We start from the raw sequence: 16564 nt of genomic DNA, 5'->3' as shown, positions 1-16564 counted from the left end.
CTCCGGCCAGAGGGAACCCCGCCCCAACCAGAGCTCCAGCGGCGCAGAAGACCGGGAATAAGAAGGATGGTAAGAAGACGACAGTCCCTCCCCCCCGCCTCCCGGCCCTCCCTCGCCCTACCCTTCCCACCCTCCCTCGCCCGGCCCTCCCCACCCCCCCGTCCCCAACCCCTGTCACCCCCACTGAGGCTCTCACCTTCTCCTACCCACCCATCTCAGTGGTCCTGTCACCTGCACCTCTCCCAACCCAGCCTCCCTTCTCCCCAGCTCCAGCAGCACTAACATCTTCCCCTCCAGCTGCTGGAGTCCTCTCCCTGGAGGATTTTCCCCCTCTTGTCTCCTCAGGTGCCATCCAGAGGAAGAGAAAGGTGAGGGACAGCCCAGCGGCTGAGTCCTCAAAGCGACAAGTCGTGGAAATCTGCGAAGACTCCCTTGCGCAGCAGGAGGAAATGGAGCAGATGGTGGAGGAACTCGTGTCTGAACCTGAGGTCATCGACTTCACAACAGACATCCAGGTGGCTACAATCCTGGAACAATTTCTGTCAGAGGGCCTGCTGGATCTTTCGGACCCGCCAGGCGAGGAGGATCCGCCCGACCGGACTGGTAACTAAGGTGTATCGTTTGCACTAACCTTCTTTATTCTCCCCCATGGCTGCTAAACTTAACATCTTTAGCCTCAATGTGAGGAGTGTTAGAGATAGGACTAGATGTCAGATGGTGCTAACTTTTCTTTCCAAGCAGTCGAGTGATGTATTTATGCTGCAGGAATGTACTCTCCCCTCTTCCAGGTCATACCATCATCTGGCCAGGCAGTGGACCCATGGCCCGTCCTACTGGTCTGGTGGGGGCGACTGTAAGTCTGCAGGGGTTGCCATCCTGATTAGGGGAGGCGTATTTACTGTTGACTCTGTCCAGGAGCTCGCCTGCGGCCGCTTGTTGGTCGTAGACGGTTCCTGGGCGGGAGAGCCGATTAGGCTCATCAACGTGTACGCCCCCCCTATGAAGGCTGAGCGCCTGGAACTATTCCAGACCCTGCGGACCCAGCTCGCCACCACTAGGGCAGTGGTGATGGCCGGGGACTTCAACTGCCCCATCGAAGAGGATGGACGAAGTTCCGGCACTTCAATCAAGCTGGATGTCAGTTCCAAACTGCTTATCGAGATGGTAACCGAAGCATCCTTGCAGGACGTTGTGGGCTCCATGGGGATCGGCTCTGTGAACTATTCATGGAGCCGACCCGATGGCTCACTTCGTTCTCGGATTGACTTTGTGTTCACCTCCCGGGCAGTCAAGCAGCATGGGCACTCCATGGTCCCCTGCTTCTTCTCTGACCACAGGGCCATTCTCTTCCAGGGTGCCATCGGCCACGGTTTTCCTCCCGGCCCTGGCTCCTGGAAGCTGAATTGTGCCCTGCTGGAAAGAGAGGAGGTACTGGCGGAACTTAGAGACGCCTATATTGTTTGGAGGAATGATAAAGTTTTCTTTGACAAAACCTGTGACTGGTGGGAATATGTTAAAGTTGAATTTCGTTGTTTCTTTCAGGCAAAAAGTCGCCAACAGGCGTGTGAGAGGAAGAGAGACTTCAGAGAGATGCAGCGTCAGCTGCGATCCCTGCAAGACCTCCTTCAATGCGGCTGGGACGTCAGGAAGGAGCTGGAGGAAGCCAAAAAGGGCCTGAAAGGGCACTTTGAGGAGGAATCCAAGCGAATTGTCTTTCGTTCCAAGGTGGAGAACCTGGAGAAGGGTGAGAAATGTAACTCGTTCTTTTTCAGGAAACTCCATGCCGGCCACACGCCCCTGAAGGAACTCCGAGATGAGACCGGAAACATGCATTCTGGGAAGAAGGAGGTGATGGGAGTCGTCACAGACTACTACCGAAGCCTCTACTCCCGGAAAACCACTGACCCCGAAGCCGCCGATAAATTCCTGTCAGGTATCACTAATCATCTTGATCCTGCAGGTACGGAGGCTATGGACGTACCCCTGACGGTGGAGGAACTGCTCTCTGCCGCTAAATCCTTCAGACCCGGCAGGACCCCGGGCAGTGATGGTCTCCCAGCAGAGCTCTATGTAGCGCTGGGGGACTTGATCTGTCCGGACCTGCTGGAGCTCTATGAGGAGATGGTGGTGGAGGGTAGAATGCCACCGTCCTTGAGAGAAGGCATGATCACGATCTTGTATAAGCGGAAGGGGGAGAGATGTGACCTGAAAAACTGGCGTCCCATCTCTCTCCTGAACGTGGACTACAAGATCCTCGCCAAAGTATTGACCAACAGACTGAAGGTTGTCATCGGACAGATCATCGGATCGGACCAAACCTGCGGCATTCCTGGCCGTAGGGTGGCCGACAGTCTTGCCCTGGTGAGGGACACGGTGCATTACATGCAAAGCCGCCGTACACACGCGGCCCTGGTCAGTCTGGATCAGGAGAAGGCTTTTGACCGGGTCTCTCACGAATTCATGGGTAAGGCTCTGCGTAGGCTGCGGCTTGGCAGGTTGTTCTGTTTGTATGTTAACCTGATGTATTGCGACATTTACAGCTCGGTGCTGGTGAACGGCTGGAAGACTGACCCCTTTCCTGTATCATCTGGGGTTAGACAAGGCTGTCCTCTTTCACCTCTCCTTTTTGTTTGTGTTATAGAGCTCTTCGCAGAGGCTATCCGGCAGAATGGAGAGATCAGAGGGATCACCGCACCAGGTCCAGGACACTTCGAGGTCAAATGCTCGCTGTACATGGACGACGTGACCGTCTTCTGCGCTGACCAGAGTTCGGTGACTGCACTCGTCCAGACCTGCGAGGAGTTCGGACGCGCTTCAGGGGCAAAAGTCAACTGCGGGAAGTCGGAAGCCATGCTCTTCGGAAAGTGGTACCTGCCTTCTCCTGCCTCCTTCCCTTTTACTATCAAGCCGGACTTCATCAAAATTCTGGGAGTCTGGTTCGGTAAGGAAGGTGCAGCCCTAAAGTCGTGGGAAGAACGCTTGGCCAAAGTCAACCAAAGGATCGGACTGTGGAGCCTCAGACAACTCACTATTGAGGGCAAAGCAATGGTCCTGCGTAACGAAGTCTTGCCTGTGCTACAATACACTGCACAGGCATGGCCCCCTCTTGCAACGGTCTCGAGGGCCATTACCAGGACTGTGTTTCGCTTCATCTGGGGCTCGAAAATGGACAGAGTAAAGCGGACTGTTATGTACAAGGAGCCCCGCAAAGGTGGGAAGGGTATACCCGACATTCCCACTCTGCTGCGGATCGCTTTTGCATGTGACTGTGTTCGTAGGACTCTGAGGACAGCAAACGGCTCTGCGGGCAAGGCCATGTCCCGCTACTTCCTCCTTCCCCTCTGGCGAGGTTTTGGCTGGGACAAGTGGGACAGCTCCTTCCCTTACAACTGGCACGCTCCCTGGTTCTACGGAGATGTTGTCCGGTTTGTGAGGGAGCATCAACTGGAGGGTCTTAAGCCCGACTTGTGGAAACCTAAGACGATCCACAAGCACATCAGAGCAAAGGACTCACGGGAGTTTGTTCCAGGGCTTCATGCCGACACGTTGGAGACTGTTTGGACTAACGTGTCATCTGGCAGGTTGACCAACGGGCACAAGGACATTTCATGGATGGCCATCCAGGGAGGACTGCCTCTTAGGTCATTCATGCATGCCCGCAACCTGTGCAAGACCCGGTACTGCCCCAGGTGCCCCTTCACGGAGGAAACATCTTTGCACATTTTCTGGCAGTGCCCCTTTGCACAGGGTCTGTTGAAAGCCTTGGAACATGAACTCAAGGACTCAGTACCCAGGAACAGACTGTCGTACCGCTCGGTACTTTATGGACTATTTCCTGGGAATACCACGGATGGAGCAATCCAGGAAGCCTGGCGCCTTATGAACTGCTTTAAGGACGCTATATGGTTTGCCAGAAACCGTCTGATTTTGCGGAGAGAGAGTGTGTCCGTCCAGGACTGCCGCAGGCTGATCCACAGCCTGCTCAGAGACTATTCCACCTGGGACAGCCCGGACGTCGATGAGGAAGAGGACTGATACTCCCCTTCCCCCCACTCTCCCTTCTTGTGTGTTGTCTTTCAATAAAGCTTCGGGCCTGTGATTTCCCCCTTCCCTACCCCCTCCTACCCACTCCCCTATCCCATCACTTGTCTGTAATGCTTTGTTGTTTGGCTTTAGTGAATGCAAGAATGTTAGTGTAGCATGTGGTGTAATGTATAGCATAGGCTAGCCTGTACTGTGTATTATACTGTCATGTTATGTTTGACGACTGTTATTATTTATTATTTGCTGCTTCATGGCTTGCGCTGCGTCGCAGTAATGTTTGTATGATGACGATTGATTGTCAATAAAGCATTTTTCAATCAAAAATCTGTTCTTATCAGTTTAATATCTGATACGTCCCCTATCTGGGGACCATATATTAAATGGATTTTTAGAACAGGGAGATGGAAATAGAGCTTGCTCTGTCCACTCCACGCATTGACCTGGTATTGCAGTATTTCCAGGACCGGTGCACCCTTCCCTTATGTGTTGACTAAAATCAGATTCCAAAAGTGTTTTTTCTCTTTGCCATTGTTTCTGTCTTTCTGAAGGGATCTCCCCTTTTAATCCCATTATTTCAACACCTGTTGGACAATGCATTTGTACAGTCATGTGTGATAATGAGCTCATTTATTAAATGCAATTAATGAATACATTGCCACCTCTTGTTGTGTGTGTGTGTGTGTGTGTCTTCTGTGTTTCTGTGTTTCCGGCATTTCACATTGGAACAGCTCATTCACCTTCCTTGTCTTCTCTCCGCCCTCCCTCCCTCCCTCCTAGGTAAGTTAAAGAGCTGCACCTGAGCCAGCCACTGATTGATGCAGCACCACAGTCAAATAGTGGAGTGGAGTGGAGTAGGGGAACAGCAAACAGCCATTAAAGCAGCCAGCCGCCTACCCGCCACAATGGACCTACCTGTGTACACTAGGTGGATGTGATGGAATGTACTGTCGTCCCTACATTTCAAGAAGAAGTAAGAATTGCAGTTGCAACAAACCCTTGCTTGCCTACAAAGAGAGCAGCAATTTGGATTTGTTACTATGTTACCTGGAAGAATAACAAACTGTGCAAGGATGGAGGTTGTAGGAGCAAAGAGAAGTTGTCTGTAAAGTTGGTGGATGCCTATTTTCCATTTTGCAGTCCCTTGTCTCCCTCTTGTGGCCTCCTGGAGGCAAATAAATGTGCAAAAAAAAGACAGCCTGGCGGCCGGCTGTTGCAGTGTTGCCCTCTCAGGCAACACTGAGTGACTGACTGAGCCTCACAGTCTTATATAAAGTTCAGACGGAACTTTGCACGTGTCATAGTGGAGCCCTCAGGATTCCAGAGCCAGCTTTCTGACATCATAATGGGGCCTGCCTCAGAGATAAAAGCCTGGGCCCAGGCAGTGTTGTTCAGTGCTGCTCAGCAGGCAGCACAGGACTGGATTAAAGCTGATACAAGGTGTGAAGGAACAAGGGGTGGCTGTGGGCATGCACTTGCTGCCGCTGCCAGTGTTTATCTGCATGGCAGGAGGGCATTTGGGCGTTGCCAGGAAGGCGTTTTTATGTAGATTCCTCCTCTTTCAGCACTGCATTGTGGTGCAAGCAAAAGAAGCAAATCCTGTCTGGCTTCCTCTCCGGCCTTTATTCACCTCCCGCTTAGTAGCTGTAAATGTGTGTGAGCCTGCAGGGCCCCATGGAATTGCCTAGGAGTAGGCTGAATCGCTGCAAGGGGTGAACAGCAGTATGGGACAGGCTCGGGCAAGGCAAGGGCCGCTCGGGTTATCGCTTCTCGGCCTTTTGGCTAAGATCAAGTGTAGTATCTGTTCTTATCAGTTTAATATCTGATACGTCCCCTATCTGGGGACCATATATTAAATGGATTTTTAGAACAGGGAGATGGAAATAGAGCTTGCTCTGTCCACTCCACGCATTGACCTGGTATTGCAGTATTTCCAGGACCGGTGCACCCTTCCCTTATGTGTTGACTAAAATCAGATTCCAAAAGTGTTTTTTCTCTTTGCCATTGTTTCTGTCTTTCTGAAGGGATCTCCCCTTTTAATCCCATTATTTCAACACCTGTTGGACAATGCATTTGTACAGTCATGTGTGATAATGAGCTCATTTATTAAATGCAATTAATGAATACATTGCCACCTCTTGTTGTGTGTGTGTGTGTGTGTGTCTTCTGTGTTTCTGTGTTTCCGGCATTTCACATTGGAACAGCTCATTCACCTTCCTTGTCTTCTCTCCGCCCTCCCTCCCTCCCTCCTAGGTAAGTTAAAGAGCTGCACCTGAGCCAGCCACTGATTGATGCAGCACCACAGTCAAATAGTGGAGTGGAGTGGAGTAGGGGAACAGCAAACAGCCATTAAAGCAGCCAGCCGCCTACCCGCCACAATGGACCTACCTGTGTACACTAGGTGGATGTGATGGAATGTACTGTCGTCCCTACATTTCAAGAAGAAGTAAGAATTGCAGTTGCAACAAACCCTTGCTTGCCTACAAAGAGAGCAGCAATTTGGATTTGTTACTATGTTACCTGGAAGAATAACAAACTGTGCAAGGATGGAGGTTGTAGGAGCAAAGAGAAGTTGTCTGTAAAGTTGGTGGATGCCTATTTTCCATTTTGCAGTCCCTTGTCTCCCTCTTGTGGCCTCCTGGAGGCAAATAAATGTGCAAAAAAAAGACAGCCTGGCGGCCGGCTGTTGCAGTGTTGCCCTCTCAGGCAACACTGAGTGACTGACTGAGCCTCACAGTCTTATATAAAGTTCAGACGGAACTTTGCACGTGTCATAGTGGAGCCCTCAGGATTCCAGAGCCAGCTTTCTGACATCATAATGGGGCCTGCCTCAGAGATAAAAGCCTGGGCCCAGGCAGTGTTGTTCAGTGCTGCTCAGCAGGCAGCACAGGACTGGATTAAAGCTGATACAAGGTGTGAAGGAACAAGGGGTGGCTGTGGGCATGCACTTGCTGCCGCTGCCAGTGTTTATCTGCATGGCAGGAGGGCATTTGGGCGTTGCCAGGAAGGCGTTTTTATGTAGATTCCTCCTCTTTCAGCACTGCATTGTGGTGCAAGCAAAAGAAGCAAATCCTGTCTGGCTTCCTCTCCGGCCTTTATTCACCTCCCGCTTAGTAGCTGTAAATGTGTGTGAGCCTGCAGGGCCCCATGGAATTGCCTAGGAGTAGGCTGAATCGCTGCAAGGGGTGAACAGCAGTATGGGACAGGCTCGGGCAAGGCAAGGGCCGCTCGGGTTATCGCTTCTCGGCCTTTTGGCTAAGATCAAGTGTAGTATCTGTTCTTATCAGTTTAATATCTGATACGTCCCCTATCTGGGGACCATATATTAAATGGATTTTTAGAACAGGGAGATGGAAATAGAGCTTGCTCTGTCCACTCCACGCATTGACCTGGTATTGCAGTATTTCCAGGACCGGTGCACCCTTCCCTTATGTGTTGACTAAAATCAGATTCCAAAAGTGTTTTTTCTCTTTGCCATTGTTTCTGTCTTTCTGAAGGGATCTCCCCTTTTAATCCCATTATTTCAACACCTGTTGGACAATGCATTTGTACAGTCATGTGTGATAATGAGCTCATTTATTAAATGCAATTAATGAATACATTGCCACCTCTTGTTGTGTGTGTGTGTGTGTGTGTCTTCTGTGTTTCTGTGTTTCCGGCATTTCACATTGGAACAGCTCATTCACCTTCCTTGTCTTCTCTCCGCCCTCCCTCCCTCCCTCCTAGGTAAGTTAAAGAGCTGCACCTGAGCCAGCCACTGATTGATGCAGCACCACAGTCAAATAGTGGAGTGGAGTGGAGTAGGGGAACAGCAAACAGCCATTAAAGCAGCCAGCCGCCTACCCGCCACAATGGACCTACCTGTGTACACTAGGTGGATGTGATGGAATGTACTGTCGTCCCTACATTTCAAGAAGAAGTAAGAATTGCAGTTGCAACAAACCCTTGCTTGCCTACAAAGAGAGCAGCAATTTGGATTTGTTACTATGTTACCTGGAAGAATAACAAACTGTGCAAGGATGGAGGTTGTAGGAGCAAAGAGAAGTTGTCTGTAAAGTTGGTGGATGCCTATTTTCCATTTTGCAGTCCCTTGTCTCCCTCTTGTGGCCTCCTGGAGGCAAATAAATGTGCAAAAAAAAGACAGCCTGGCGGCCGGCTGTTGCAGTGTTGCCCTCTCAGGCAACACTGAGTGACTGACTGAGCCTCACAGTCTTATATAAAGTTCAGACGGAACTTTGCACGTGTCATAGTGGAGCCCTCAGGATTCCAGAGCCAGCTTTCTGACATCATAATGGGGCCTGCCTCAGAGATAAAAGCCTGGGCCCAGGCAGTGTTGTTCAGTGCTGCTCAGCAGGCAGCACAGGACTGGATTAAAGCTGATACAAGGTGTGAAGGAACAAGGGGTGGCTGTGGGCATGCACTTGCTGCCGCTGCCAGTGTTTATCTGCATGGCAGGAGGGCATTTGGGCGTTGCCAGGAAGGCGTTTTTATGTAGATTCCTCCTCTTTCAGCACTGCATTGTGGTGCAAGCAAAAGAAGCAAATCCTGTCTGGCTTCCTCTCCGGCCTTTATTCACCTCCCGCTTAGTAGCTGTAAATGTGTGTGAGCCTGCAGGGCCCCATGGAATTGCCTAGGAGTAGGCTGAATCGCTGCAAGGGGTGAACAGCAGTATGGGACAGGCTCGGGCAAGGCAAGGGCCGCTCGGGTTATCGCTTCTCGGCCTTTTGGCTTCGATCTGTAGTGGGTTGAAGTCAGAGGGCAAGGTGCACTGGTGGAAACCTACCTGCTCGGCCTTTTCGGTTTTCGGACCGAACTGCTGCTATTGAGGGGTGGCTGAAAGCTGGTGTGCCTTTTTCTTTGGAGGATCTGGAACCTATTCGTGGAAGGATTCTTTCGCTGGACGTGTGGATTTCGTGTTTTCCATTGGAATCAGGAGGCGATCGAGCTCTTTTCAAGGGCTTTTTTTCGTGCTGTGGAGGAAGAAGAAATTCGTTGGAATATGGCTTATGGAAGGAGAACACCAGGAGAATGGCGAGGATTTCAGGATAATCGGCCTGACTTCTTTGATGATAAGTATGGCTTAAAGGATACTATTCGGTTCTTCGTGTCCCCAGAAGTCCGACAAGAAAAAAATCTAAGGTACCTTTATGACAAAATACTAATACCGGTTATGGAATTGGAGAAGAAGAACTTCTTTTGTATACAAACCTTCTTCTCTAGGGGAATTTATGATGTGACTTTGGAAACAAATGCATTATGCGAAAAGGCATACACCCTTTATGAAGCTAATAAGGGGCGAGATGTTTTTAAGGGGATAAAAATTGCCCCATTGTTTCAATTTCAGGCAAAATTGTTAACCATACAAATGTATAGTCCATTTATAACGGACCAAGAGGTGGAATCATACCTCTGGAATTTTTGTGAAAAACTCTCCCTAAAGCAACATGGGATGACGGATTTCGGAGTGTGGAATGGAAAGCGAGTATATTATGCTACGTTTAAAAAAGATCCACAGGAAGAAGGAGGAGTCTGTAGGCCCCCGCCTGTGGTGTTTATAAATCGTAGTAGAGGATATTTATTTTTTTCAGGGATGCCTCCCTATTGCAGAAGTTGCAAGAAATACGGCCACAGTGATGATAACTGTAAACGCTGTATGGACTGCCCGATGAGTATTCATCAAGAGGCAGATTGTCCAAAACGTATGGAAGAAATACCTGAACCACAGCAAGTTGAAGAGGTAATGGAGGAGGTTCAGGAGGAGGTTCAGGAGGAGGTTCAGGAGGAGGAAAGAGAGTCTACGGAGAAAGAGAGGAAGGAGAAGGAGAGAAAGGAGAAGAGACGAGAGGGAAAAGAAAAGAGGCAAGAGAAAAAAGAAATTAGGAAGGAAAAAGAGGAAAAGAAAAAAGTAAAAGAAAAAGTGGAAAAAATACCTGAAGTAGTGGTAACCCAGGGATCTGAAGCTGGGGGATCTGGACAAACAGAAGGTATCACTGTAGTGAGGGAAACCCCTTCAGATAGTCCTGTGGAAGAGGAGGGCCTTACTGAAGAGGTAATGGAAACGACATTAGGTAATTTGAAAAGATGTTTAGATGATGAAGCAGAGGCGAAACGTGGAAATATTAGTGGTGAAAAAAGAAGAGTGATAGAAATTTTGGAAGTCGTGTCACCCTTAAGCTCTGTTAGTTCGGAGGCTTTGAGGATAAACGAGTATCCTTCTACCACTGATGAGGGCGGGGGAGATAGCCCTGGAATTGTCATTAAAAGATGATCAGTATAGCTTCCCTGAATGTTCAGGGGTTAAAAAATTCAAAAAAGAGAGTTGCTTTATATGACTTTTTTAATAATGAAGCTTATGATTTCATTTTTTTACAAGAATGTAATATAGAGAAAAGTATGTGTTATGAGTTCTATAAAAAATATTGGAAAGGAAAAGCCTTTTTTTCAGGAGGTAATGAGCAAAAGAGCGATGGAGTAGGTTTTTTATGTAGTAAGGAGTGGAAAGTGGAGAAAATTCAAGAGATTTATCCGGGGAGGATAATGATGATAGAAGTGAAGAAGACTAATAAAAAAATCAAATGTTTCTGTGTGTATGGATACACAGAGAAGAGTAAGAGAATCCAGCTCTTTGAAATTCTGCAGTTGTTCCTTACAGGTTCGGACCCTATTATAATTGGAGGAGACTTTAACTGCCATCTGGAAAATAAGAAAGATGGTTCAGTATCATGCCTAAAAGGAATTCTCTCATCAAGTAATTTAAAAGATATGTGGGAAATATGTGGCAAAAAGAAAGAAGATGAATTTACATGGAGTAGGAAAAACTCTAGGTCTAGAATAGACTATTTTTTTGTATCAGAGCATTTTAAAGGGTTATCTTTTAAAACTGATTTTAACTGTTTTTCCGATCATAGATTGATCAAATGTACGTTAGAATGTGAGAGAATGGAAAGCAAAAAATCTTCACATTGGAAATTGAATACAAAACTATTAGAAGATGAGAACGTAAAATCGGAATTTGGTTCATTCTATAAAAAGTTGCAGTGTAGGAAAAGCAGTTTTAAGGATGTTTTTGAATGGTGGGAGTTCGCAAAATCTCAGATCAAAACATTTTTCATTCGTATTAGTAAAAGAAAGGCGAGAGAGAGAGTGGAATTATATGAATCTCTAAATACGAAACTCCAGTGTTTTTATGTCTTGAAAAAGAGTGGTGTAATGATGGATGATGAGATTGAAGGCATTAAAAGCCAAATTAATAGAAGTTTGTATGAAAAAGGAAGGGAAATCATATTTAATTCGAGAGTAAAAATTTTGGAATGTGATGAAAAATGCTCAAAGTTCTTCTTTAAAAAAATCATCAATAAGAGAGATTATATTGACAAGTTGGAGGGAGAGGTGGTTTTGGAAGGTAAATTGAAAAAGGCACATGAGTTTTATGATAACTTATTTTCTGAAAAAAAGAGTGATGGTTCTTTAAGGGACCACTTTATCAATCAACTAGATAAAAATTTTAATAAAGAAGAAATAGGTCTTTTATCTGAAGATTTTACTGAAAATGAAATTTATAATACTGTTAATAGCTTTTCAAATGGGAAAACACCTGGTTTGGATGGTTTACCGATAGAGTTCTATAGGGTCTTTTGGAAGTTGGTGGGTGTGGATTTTTGTGATATCATTTTTAGGGTGCTATCCTCTTTTAAAATGCCAATATCATGGTCTGAAGGGTTAATTGTTTTACTTTTTAAGAAAGGGGATAAAGAAATGATAAAGAATTGGAGGCCTATAACGTTACTAAACATGGATTATAAAATTTATGCAAAATTATTTGCTAATCGTTTGAAAAAAGTAATTTCATCGGTAATTGAGGAGGATCAGACATGTGCTGTGCCAGGGAGAAAAATTACAGATTCATTACTCTTGATTAGAGATGTATTATGGGATTTTAAAGATCGTGATCAGGATTTGGCATTGATCTCATTAGATTTCGAAAAAGCATATGATAGAATTTCCCATTTGTTTTTATTTCAGGTTTTAAAAAAGCTTGGTTGTCCTGATATGTTTATTAAGTGTATTAAGAGTTTATATTCTAGTTGTTTCAGTAAAATTTCAGTGAATGGCTTTTTATCGGAAAAGGTTAAAATGAATTGTGGAGTGAAGCAAGGGTGTCCTTTGTCGCCAATACTCTTTATTTGTGCCGTGGAACCACTTTTATGTGCAATAAGAAGGGATAAAGTTATTGATGGTGTTTTTATACCAGGGAATAAAAATGAGCGAGTTAAAATTGTGGCATATATGGATGACATTACGGTTTTAGTTAGAAGTTTGAGAGGGTTTAATAGGGTATTACGAGTAGTTGAATGGTTTAATGGTGCATCTGGTTTTAAAATAAACTGGGAAAAATCAGGGGTTTTATTGATAGGGAATCTTAAGTTGGAAAGGGAATGTAAATTATTAAGTGTAGTAGATATGAAAATTCTAGGTATTCATTTCTCACAAAACTGTGGAAGTATAAAAAATTGGGAATCTCTCTTGGAAAGGGTTAAAAAGAAGGTGGATTTTTGGAAACTAAGGTGCCTATCAATGGAAGGGAAAATCTTAGTGATTAAACAAGTTCTATTGCCTCTGATTTTATATGTATCTGCTGTTTTTATGCCCTCAAACATTATGATGAAAAGAATTATTAAGGTATGTTTTAATTTCTTTTGGGGTTCAAAAATGGAGAGAGTAAGGAGAGTAGAGTTATATAAATCGAAAGGAAATGGTGGTAAGGGTTTCCCTGATCTTAGACAGTTTTTATTTTGTAAGTATTTATCACAGTGTATTAGTATCCTATGTGGACCTGAATCAAAGTTGAGAGCCTTTGTAATATATAATTTTGGTTTTTTCATAAGGAAGTATAAATGGATCAATATAGATCTAAAGAGACCATATAGGTGGTTGCCTCCAGAGTACTATTTAATCTTAGAGAAAATTATAAGAGAGTTCAATCTGGCAGAAGAAGGAAAAGAGGTTCTTATTAATCATAAAAAAATATTAAAAGTCTTAGAGGGTAGAACCATTTGCAGCCCGATTGAACGGTTTACTCCCCAGGTAGTTAAAAACATTTGGAAATGTGTTAACCATCTTTGTTTGTCTAATGATCACAAAGATCTATTATGGTGTATGATAAAGGATTGTTTACCAACAAAGGATTTCCAATATAAAAGACGACTGAATCGGAATAGCCAATGTCCTAGAAGTGGTTGTATTGATGATGAAACCACAATGCATGTTTTCTGGAATTGTGATTTTGCACAAAAAGTGTGGAAAAAGATAAGTAAGTTGGTGAGCATGGTGAGTAAAGTTAACTATTTTAATTTTAACTTGATATTTTATGGAATTGGAATCGGGGAAAATGAGTTTCAAATAGTTTGGCTGATCTTAGCATCAGTTAAAATGGCGCTATGGAGGTCCAGGAATATTTTACTATTTAAAAGGGATGCTTTAACTGTTGATGATTGCATACGTCTAAGCCTAAATTATTTATTTATCTATTTTTGGAAAGAAAAGAAAGAACTAGGAATAGAGAAAGCAGAAGAAAAATGGAAGCAAAAGAAATGGAATTCTGTAATGGGAGTGTAGAATAGATATTTAGGGGGAAATAATGTATAAATATACTTACCTTTTACGATGATGATGTGAGTCTTGAGATCTGTGAAGAGAAAAAGATGGTGATTTTAAGTTTTGAGACTTGTGATCTGAGTAAAAAAAAAAAAAAAAAAAAAAAAAAAAAAAAAAAAAAAAAAAAAAAAAAAAAAAAAAAAAAAAAAAAAAAAAAAAAAAAAAAAAAAAAAATCTGTTCTTATCAGTTTAATATCTGATACGTCCCCTATCTGGGGACCATATATTAAATGGATTTTTAGAACAGGGAGATGGAAATAGAGCTTGCTCTGTCCACTCCACGCATTGACCTGGTATTGCAGTATTTCCAGGACCGGTGCACCCTTCCCTTATGTGTTGACTAAAATCAGATTCCAAAAGTGTTTTTTCTCTTTGCCATTGTTTCTGTCTTTCTGAAGGGATCTCCCCTTTTAATCCCATTATTTCAACACCTGTTGGACAATGCATTTGTACAGTCATGTGTGATAATGAGCTCATTTATTAAATGCAATTAATGAATACATTGCCACCTCTTGTTGTGTGTGTGTGTGTGTGTGTCTTCTGTGTTTCTGTGTTTCCGGCATTTCACATTGGAACAGCTCATTCACCTTCCTTGTCTTCTCTCCGCCCTCCCTCCCTCCCTCCTAGGTAAGTTAAAGAGCTGCACCTGAGCCAGCCACTGATTGATGCAGCACCACAGTCAAATAGTGGAGTGGAGTGGAGTAGGGGAACAGCAAACAGCCATTAAAGCAGCCAGCCGCCTACCCGCCACAATGGACCTACCTGTGTACACTAGGTGGATGTGATGGAATGTACTGTCGTCCCTACATTTCAAGAAGAAGTAAGAATTGCAGTTGCAACAAACCCTTGCTTGCCTACAAAGAGAGCAGCAATTTGGATTTGTTACTATGTTACCTGGAAGAATAACAAACTGTGCAAGGATGGAGGTTGTAGGAGCAAAGAGAAGTTGTCTGTAAAGTTGGTGGATGCCTATTTTCCATTTTGCAGTCCCTTGTCTCCCTCTTGTGGCCTCCTGGAGGCAAATAAATGTGCAAAAAAAAGACAGCCTGGCGGCCGGCTGTTGCAGTGTTGCCCTCTCAGGCAACACTGAGTGACTGACTGAGCCTCACAGTCTTATATAAAGTTCAGACGGAACTTTGCACGTGTCATAGTGGAGCCCTCAGGATTCCAGAGCCAGCTTTCTGACATCATAATGGGGCCTGCCTCAGAGATAAAAGCCTGGGCCCAGGCAGTGTTGTTCAGTGCTGCTCAGCAGGCAGCACAGGACTGGATTAAAGCTGATACAAGGTGTGAAGGAACAAGGGGTGGCTGTGGGCATGCACTTGCTGCCGCTGCCAGTGTTTATCTGCATGGCAGGAGGGCATTTGGGCGTTGCCAGGAAGGCGTTTTTATGTAGATTCCTCCTCTTTCAGCACTGCATTGTGGTGCAAGCAAAAGAAGCAAATCCTGTCTGGCTTCCTCTCCGGCCTTTATTCACCTCCCGCTTAGTAGCTGTAAATGTGTGTGAGCCTGCAGGGCCCCATGGAATTGCCTAGGAGTAGGCTGAATCGCTGCAAGGGGTGAACAGCAGTATGGGACAGGCTCGGGCAAGGCAAGGGCCGCTCGGGTTATCGCTTCTCGGCCTTTTGGCTAAGATCAAGTGTAGTATCTGTTCTTATCAGTCCTTGTAAGGATAGATAGCTCGGAGAACCACTGGGGGCTATAAACACTAGCTTAGCGATCCAAGAGCGTTCCAGACGAAGCCGGCGACGAACTGCGGAGAAGAACCAGCGAAGACGACGATCCAGAAGGGAGAAGCCGCCATCGAGGAAGAAGCTCCGGGAGATCGCTGCCGGGAAGAAGAAGGAGAACTTCGGAGAAGAGCCGCTGCTGAAGGGGATCTTCGAAGAAGCTCGGCCGCAGAAGAAGAAGCTCGACGAGGAACCGCTGCGGAAGAAATTTCGTGGAAGAACCTCGGCCAGCAAGGAGAAGATTTGCATAGCTCCGCCCCCTTCGGGAAAGAGCTATCGAAGATCCTCCCCAAGCGACAGGAACAGCTGGAAGAAGCCATGGCCTCAACCAGCAACCCTGCCACCCAGAAGAAGAAGGCTGATGGACCAGGTGAGCCGGCCCAGGCCAGGACATCTCCTCCTGAAGCCTCCTCAAGCGAACAGGCCACCAGGAAGCCGAACCAGGCTGCTCCAACCCTGGAGCCCTGGATGAAGCAGACGGTGGCCCTGAAGCTCAAGGAGGTGGACGGGAGAGTGCCGGACATGACGGAAGAAGTGTTCTGCCAGAAGATGCTCCTGGATCAGGGCTTCGCTAAGCCGGAGACCATCAGTATCCAGGCCTTCATGACCGGGATGTTCTTCGTGACCTTCGCTTCGATCAACATCTGCAGAAGGTACTGGGAGATGGTGAAAGCGGCGAGGCCTGAATCCCCTTTCTCTCGCTTTGTGGGCAACTGCCCTGTCCAAAGAGAGGAAAGGCGGGTGACGGTCTCAATGCGGAACCCACACACCCCCGGCAAAGACATCACCACGCTCCTGAAGCGGTTCTGCACAGTGGTGAGGGAACCCACCCACATCCTGAACGGACTCGGCTTCTGGACTGGCAAGTGGTCGGTAATCGTCCGACTGAACAAGGATTCGAGCGCGGAAGACGGCCTCCAGCACCTGCCCCAGTCATTCTCGCTGGGCAACTCCTACGGCCTCATCTACTACCCGGACATGCCGCAGATCTGCAGGAGATGCAGCAAGAAGGGTCATTCGGTGAAGGACTGCAAGGAGGACGCCTGCAAGAACTGCCGGGTAACAGGACACGAGACCAAAGACTGCCCGAAACGGACAATGTGCAACCTCTGCGGACAAGCAGCCCACTCTTACAAGGA

General features: G+C 46.2%; 2 non-coding genes and 3 pseudogenes across 2 annotated transcripts; all 5 read left to right on the top strand.

Moving 5' to 3' along the window:
- Positions 1-4347: 4347 nt before the first annotated feature.
- On the top strand, positions 4348-4521 carry LOC142653771 (U2 spliceosomal RNA; annotated as a pseudogene).
- A 1282-nt stretch (positions 4522-5803) lies between these two features.
- Positions 5804-5994, top strand: LOC142653360 (U2 spliceosomal RNA). Its single transcript, XR_012848296.1, has one exon. It is a non-coding gene; the product is annotated as a U2 spliceosomal RNA (small nuclear RNA).
- A 1282-nt stretch (positions 5995-7276) lies between these two features.
- On the top strand, positions 7277-7467 carry LOC142653359 (U2 spliceosomal RNA). Its single transcript, XR_012848295.1, has one exon. It is a non-coding gene; the product is annotated as a U2 spliceosomal RNA (small nuclear RNA).
- Positions 7468-13851: 6384 nt separating this feature from the next.
- LOC142654370 (U2 spliceosomal RNA) lies at positions 13852-14022 on the top strand (annotated as a pseudogene).
- Positions 14023-15304: 1282 nt separating this feature from the next.
- LOC142654494 (U2 spliceosomal RNA) lies at positions 15305-15406 on the top strand (annotated as a pseudogene).
- The last annotated feature ends 1158 nt before the right edge of the window (positions 15407-16564 follow it).

Source organism: Rhinoderma darwinii, chromosome 5 (genome assembly GCF_050947455.1).
Source record: "Rhinoderma darwinii isolate aRhiDar2 chromosome 5, aRhiDar2.hap1, whole genome shotgun sequence".
NCBI classification, from domain to species: Eukaryota; Metazoa; Chordata; class Amphibia; order Anura; family Rhinodermatidae; genus Rhinoderma; species Rhinoderma darwinii.
This window is presented reverse-complemented; position numbering and strand designations above follow the sequence as displayed.